The sequence below is a fragment of the Sceloporus occidentalis genome, unplaced genomic scaffold (genome assembly GCF_023333645.1).
Source record: "Sceloporus occidentalis isolate IW3139 unplaced genomic scaffold, rSceOcc1.0.p SCAF_5, whole genome shotgun sequence".
NCBI classification, from domain to species: domain Eukaryota; kingdom Metazoa; phylum Chordata; class Lepidosauria; order Squamata; family Phrynosomatidae; genus Sceloporus; species Sceloporus occidentalis.
In genome coordinates, this window is record NW_028316985.1 from 163,807,187 (window position 1) to 163,814,328 (window position 7,142).

Here is a 7,142-nt window from a genome sequence, read left to right on the forward strand (position 1 = left end):
CATTGTAACTGATAGCCTCTAACCCCTTTTGCTTTTTTCCTAGGCTCAGATCATCTGCATTAAGTAAAAACTGAAGAGTTTGAAGACAAACACATGAACACATGAAAGAACAATATAGGAAATAAATTGAATTAATCCATGCCAAATACCCACTTTCTTAATCTGAAACAAAAGATTCTACTTACGTTTATTCACAAGTGTCTAATTTTTGTTTTAACATGGCTTATTCTTGGGTGTTCATGGAATCCAGCCCTTCCAGTGTATGACATACTACTGAAAAACTCAGTGTACTGACCATCTAAATGTATAGATATCCCTTAGAAAACATTTGGGCCAAAGTCCATGTGCTGGAAGGGTACATCTTCCTTGATGTGCCCATTTGCGCATATCCAGTAAGATGCAGAAAGAAATCCATGGAAAGTCAAAACTCAGTGCCTTAACTGAGTTGACTTTCCAACAAGAATCAAACCACTGTTCAAGAAACATAACCCTGAAGCCTTAAGTGAAGGTGTTGGATTTCTTGCACTGTCTTTTGCATGTGGGTCATGCCTGCATGTTCATGGTTGCTATCTTCAAATTCAATTGCATTTCTGTTTTTTTCAACTCAAAAGGTATGTTCATGTAGATGACCAAAGTTATTCAGGTAGATGACTGTATTTGAATCCAGAGATGTATTGCATGAACAGAGGGCAATTACACTTGTGTAAAGCAGACCAACCAATTCCTATTTCCTCATCCTTTTGCACACACACCCAAACCCCAGCACCACTCTAGAAGTTCTCTTCTCTCTCAGAATTGGGCTGGGAAAGAGGAATCAGGAATGCCCTGTTGTACTGCACTGCCTCCCTCTCTCTGGATACAGCTATCTTCATCTATGCAGCATTTTGTAGCTCTGAGTAGATTTGTAACGTTTGTTCAAATAAAGGCATGGTATTAATACTATTAACTTCTGTACATATGCTTTTTAGGTTTCTGATATGTGATTTGATGTAATTATCTAAAATTTATTTTAAAACCCAGACTTGGCCATCAAAAGTAAGTATGTTTACTACAACTTCCGAAGTGCTGAAACACACGAGAGGGCAGCCCCCTGAGCTAGATGCCCTTCAGATGTTTGATTACATCTCCCACCAAACAGCATGGAAAGGTATTTCTGCATGCAGAATCTAAAGGTTTCAGAGAAACCATTAACAATGTAAGGTTTGATTGGCAAATCTGGTAAGATATACAGTAAATCTGAGATATCACAGCATTTCCTTCTGGTAACTTAGCTGTATCAGACATATAATTTACTCTTATGCTACAGATTCTGTTCAGGGCATTGACATGATCAATTTGTGGTTAACTCTCTAAGAGCTTCTTTTAAGAAGCCATTGGCCTGAAAAGCAGTATACTTTTCAAGAAGACACTAGGAATGCCTTTTTGTTTGGAACAGGTCAGTGATGGATTTTGTTAATAGGAGAAAGGACTCTTAAGAGTGAAATGGGACACATTCTAAGCAGTTAAGCCTTTCTCACTTTATTTACACAGTAAATTTACTTACAAGTGCTTAACTTGTAAAGTCAATTTGAGTTGTCCCAAAATACATGCCTCTTCCATACCACTTTTCAAGTCCCAAAGCCTAAAGGGTAAAACTACTTTGGAATTTTTGAACTAAGTGCAAGGCCTGAAAATGTTCACACAAACTATCCAGCACATGGTTCAGTGGGGGAACAGTGCTCTTGTAGCCCCTTTGAGACTCCCTGCAAGAAAGGAGCTGCCAGAGTGAGCTTTCCTAGACTTAGGTCCACTTCCTCGGGTGCATTTGGAAATAATAATAGAAGAGATCTTGTAGCACTTTTGAGACTCACTGCAAGAATTTGGCAGCATGAGCTTTCCTAGACTTAAGCGTACTTCCCCGATGCCTGGGAATTGTAGTCTATTGTTGCACCCGAACTCTCTCACAAAATTGCAATTCCCAGCACTGCGCCAGGGCAGTTAAAGTAATCTCAAACTGGATAATTTCTGCAATATGGATTGGGCCTTGAGCATTTTTAATAATTAATAATAATAAATAATAATAATATTTATTTGTATACCGCCCTCTGGCAAACCAATCCGGGCGGTTAGTTAATAATTAGCATCCAAAACACACTGCAGAAATAATCCAGTTTGAGACCACTTTAACTGCCCTTGCTCAGTGCTAGGGAATCCTGGGAATCATAGTTTATTATGGCACCAGAGCTCTTTCTGACAGAAGGCTCAATGTCTCACAAAACTACGATTTCCAGGGTTCCCTAGCACTGAGCCAGGGCAGATAAAGCAGTCTTGAACTGGATTATTTCTGCAATGTATCTTGGAGCCAACTCAGGCTGCATCTTCACTCGAGAGACAATCCAGTCTCATACCGTTTTAACTTGTCATGGCTCCATGCTATGGGATCCTGGGATATGTAGCTTGTAGCCACTTTGAATCAATGCCCGCAAAATTTTGTGTAAAAGAAATAGCTTTAAATGTTTGAAGGCGCCAAATATTATTTTTAGTTTTGCTGCCACAGATTAAGCTGTCCTGGGAATTGTACTTTTGTGAGGCATTTAGCCTTCTCTGTCAGGGAGCTCTGGTACCCCAAGAAACTAGAAATCCCAGGATTTCATAGCATGGAGCCATGGCATCACACTGGATTATTTCTGCAACGTGGATGCAGCCTAACAGGTTTCTATTTGGCACAAAGATTCCTGAACCCTCCTCATGACAAAAGAAATAACTGTATTAGAAGGACTGAAAGATTCTTTATTTGGTTTAATGATACTTTTGAGAGTTGAAATAAGTCACAATTATTTTTATTCAGTTATGTTTACACTCATATTAACATTCTGGGAACTTTCCGGGGATTTGGGCTGAATATTCAGGGACATTGGAGGGGGTTCCGGGGAATATCTTCAAGGCTTGTTGGCAACACTGTTCCTCCCTCCTCCGGCGAGACGGACTCATGAGCCAGGCTCCTGGAGCCCTGGCCGGGCAGCGCAGCCTGGGCCGCCGGCCTGCCGCTCCTGGGAAGCCGTAGAGGGGGCTAGGCGGCGGAGCTAGCTTCCCGGCCAGGGTTCCAGGCGGCCGGCCAGACTCTCGGCCTGGGCCCGGCCAGCGGGGGCGGCGCTGCGGGCGTCCCTGGTGGCCGAGACCCTGCCTGGGAGAGCCGTGCGGTGGAATGGCAGAGGCGGGATGCTCCGGGGCGGAGCGGCGCCAAGGCTCAGCGCAGCGGCGGGGGAGGCCCTTTCCTTCCCTGCCACTGCGGCTGCGGCCCCTTCCTTTTGGCTCCGTCCGACGCCAGAGCTTCCCAGCCGGCGGCGCTCCCCGTCTCCTCCGAGCCAGGAGCAGGCGGGGACCCGTCGCCCTTGCTTCCCATTCCGGCGGGAGCTGCCTGGAGCCGGAGGGGCCAGGGCCGGAGGGGAGGGTGCTCAAGCCTCCCCAACACCTCCAAGCCTTTGAAGCCCTGGCTCCCCTCCGGCCCTACGCAGCCTTCCTAGCCGCGGCGAGCCCCGAATCTCCTCCCCGGAGGGGGGCCCGCCGCCTTGCCTCTCTTGCTCCTCCGGGGGGCTGCCCTCCCCTCGCTCCCCTGGAGGGGACGGCAGCCAGAGGGGGCCACGGGAAGGAAGGAAGAGGCTCCGAACCCGCCCTTTGCCGCTTGGCCTGTCCCCAGGCGGCCCCCGGAGGCGCCAGGCACTCGGAGGGGGAGCGGGCAGGAGGCCCACCAGCGCGGCATGTGGTACTTCTACTGCCACCAGGGTCGGTTGCTCACACTGGCTCCGGTGCTCCAGTACCTGCTTCCCCCCTCGATGTCACCCTTCTCCCCCCATTGGCTTGGGTCCTGGGGAAGGCAGTGCATGAGGCAGGGTAGGGCGGGGCCCGTGCCGCGCCACAGGGTCCTCCGCTCCCCGTCCGACCGCCCTTGGCCTTCAGCCCCGGTTCCTCTTGGGCCCCTGGCCTTGCCGCGCTGTCCTCCGAGCAAGGCAGCACAGCCGGACGCAAAGGGCGGGGCCAGCGGCCAGGAGCTAGCTTCCCGTCGCCTCCCTCGGGAGCACCGCACCGGCAGTCGCGAGAGGGCTTCCTCCCATCCATCCGAGGCCTTAGGGGGGCGGAGGAGAGGAGGAACGCCGAGCCCTGCACTCCCCGCTTGAGCAGCCCTCAGGCCCCGGCCTCTGGGCGGGAGTGCACTGCCGTTTTTTTTTACAAATTTTTACATCCGGGTCTCACGCGGGAGAGGGGCGGGGCTGATGACGAGGAGGGGCTCGTCCTCCAATCAGCTGCAGGGAAGGGGAGTGACGACGGCGATGACGCGAAAGAGGGGCGGGGCTTATGACGGGGGAGGGACTCGTCCTCCAGTCATCCGCAGGGAAGGGGAGTGACGACGGCGATGACGTAGAGGAAGGGGGCGGGGCTAGCACAGCAATGCGGGGGCTTAGGCTTTGTTCAGAGTCAGTCAGCGAACAACACGCTCCCTCTTGCTCCCCCGGAGTCCCAAGTTCACAGGCATAGAGCCGGAGCCTTGCGCTACCACTCTGTGTAATTAATATTATAGGTAGCCTGAAGCCATTTTGTGCCCAGCCATAGGCAGCCTGACGCTTAGGTCGCAGGACTACACTTCCCAGCAGGCCTTGGGCTCCAAGGAGCATGCGCAGTACCCATATATTAAAAGTCTGGCTGTTGCCACTATCTTCCAACCCTCTTACTGGAGCAACGGCTGTTTTGACTTTAAGCATCTTAACCTGAACAGTTTGTTGGCCATTTTTATTGCCAGACAGTATCTAGTCCCAGTTGATTCTTTTTATGTAATCCCTTTGTTTTACAGCGCAAGAAACACCTTCAATTAATGTCACTACCCATATTAGGTGGTCCTACGTATGATTACTTTTTTAAAAAATGGGTTTAAACAGCAACGAAAAACCCTAACAGAAGCAGGTTTGGTTTTTTGTTTTGGTTTTTGTAACAGTGTTTTTTCCCTAGCTCTTCTTAGACTAGATCAGAAGCAGCTTTATTTTGGCCTGTCTGTAGGGCCCTTTGTTGTTACTGGGGGTCTCCAAGTCGTTTCCCACTTATGGCGACCCTTGTGGGGACGGACTAAAGCACAGTCATAGAAAGGGAAAGAAATAGGGGTCACTGAAAGTCCATCTGTAAAACGTAAATGCCCATAAAACATATCCAGGGGTAGCCATTTTGGTCATACAGCGAAGTACAATAACATGGATACCTTTTTGTCAGGCCAACCGAACTGCATAAAATACACGATGCAAACTTTCAAAGCTCCACTGTTGTTAAAAATCAAATAGGAGAAAGAGAGAAAAAATAAATAAATGAGATTCTATTATCCTTTCAATAGTGTGGAAACTTGGTGCAAAATATTTTATCTCTGGCTCTTAGCTGCATATTGCAGAATGGATGCCAATCTGCACGAACATTGATATTGGTATCAATACTAAGCATGAATACACATAACACTCCCTTTGGCATCCTCAGCCTCCTCTCAGGTGTTTCACTATTTATTTAACTTACCTTATTTATTCATTTGTCAGTCTGGGTTTTTTAGGACAAGCCCTTAAGAGACAGTTTATAATTTGTATGGAGCACAAATCCACATATTGCTGGCCTTGGACTCCTCCACATATGTAAAAGCTCTTGTCTTGGTTTGGGCCATCCCAGATACCAAAAACACAGGGGTGCCCTGAGCAGGAAGAAACAGAGAGACAGATGAACAAAACATCAATGGAAGTATTATTATTATTATTATTATTATTATTAACCTTTATAAAGCGCTGTAAATTTACACAGTGCTGTACATACAATCTTTTAATTAGGCGGTTCCCTGCCCTCAGGCTTACAATCTAAGAAGACAGGACACAAAAGGAGAAGGGAGTGGTGGAGGGGAAGAGGATGAGGGCCAGCAGTAAGAGGAAGGTTTGCCTCAGCTTATTCCAAGTCTTATCTCACTTCAAGGATCCACACAAATGTTTACTACATACTTTCACCCTTCTTCCAAGGGGTGGATTTCTACTTCCATTTACCGTCCCAACAACTCTGTAAGGTAGGTTGGGTTAAGAGAGAGTTACTGGTATACCTAAAGCAGTCACTTCCTTCACCTTCTTTAGCCTTGCACTCTTTGAAAAGAGCCATCGTCAAGTAGCACTGGAACAGCAGAAGTGAAGTACACATATCCCATAGTCACTGGCTATACAGCCATAATGGGGTGTACTCTCACACTCTCTCAGCTTCTGAGGAAGACAGAGGCAAGAAACCCCTGTGATAGGTTCATTTTAGGATTATAGTAAATTGGAAACAACAATTTTGTTTCTTTATCTTTCTGCATAGACATTGATGTATACACACTTTTGCTGTCTTCTTTGGCAGTACACTTCCTTTTTTTTAAATTATACATTAGTGACCACCCAAGGAAAAACAGAAAGGTGAGAAGATCCGTAACAAGGCCAGCAATACCGTTGTGTAGAACAAGGCAAATCTCTCAGGTGCAGTTTTTAGATATTGTGAAAGGGAAGCAAAGACTCATTTTGTTTAATATGTTATGATCATATTTTCTATGGCCACAGATAAGGAGAAATGCTTGGATGGCCTGCTTTTATGTGTGTCAAAATAACTCACATCACTTCCAGTGTCATATACCTTTGGGGCACTATTTGTTGATCTGACCCAAAGATCAAAATGATTTAGGCCAGCCCTGCTAGGTAGCCAATTAGCCACTGTTAATGGTTTGAGTGTTGGACTAGGACTCTTGAGAACAGGGTCTGAATCCTCACTCAGCCATTAAACCTACTGGGTGATCCTGGGCAATTCACACTCTCTCAACCTCAGGGTCAATGGCAAACCCCCTCTGAAGGAACTTGCCAAGAAAACCCTGTGATAGATTTGCCTATATATCTATCATAGCTAGTTCGTCGGCTATGAAAAAACCAGACAAGGTCCTAAAGAGCCAAGATATACGACTGAACACTGAAGTGAGGATTATCCAAGCCATTATATTCCCCATCAGATCATGTATGGATGTGAGAGCTGGACGGTGAAGAAGGTGGAGGAGAAGGAAAAGAAACTCATGTGAGATGTGGTGCTAGAGAAAAATGTCAAGAATGCCCTGGACAGCCAAAAAGACAAATGGGTCC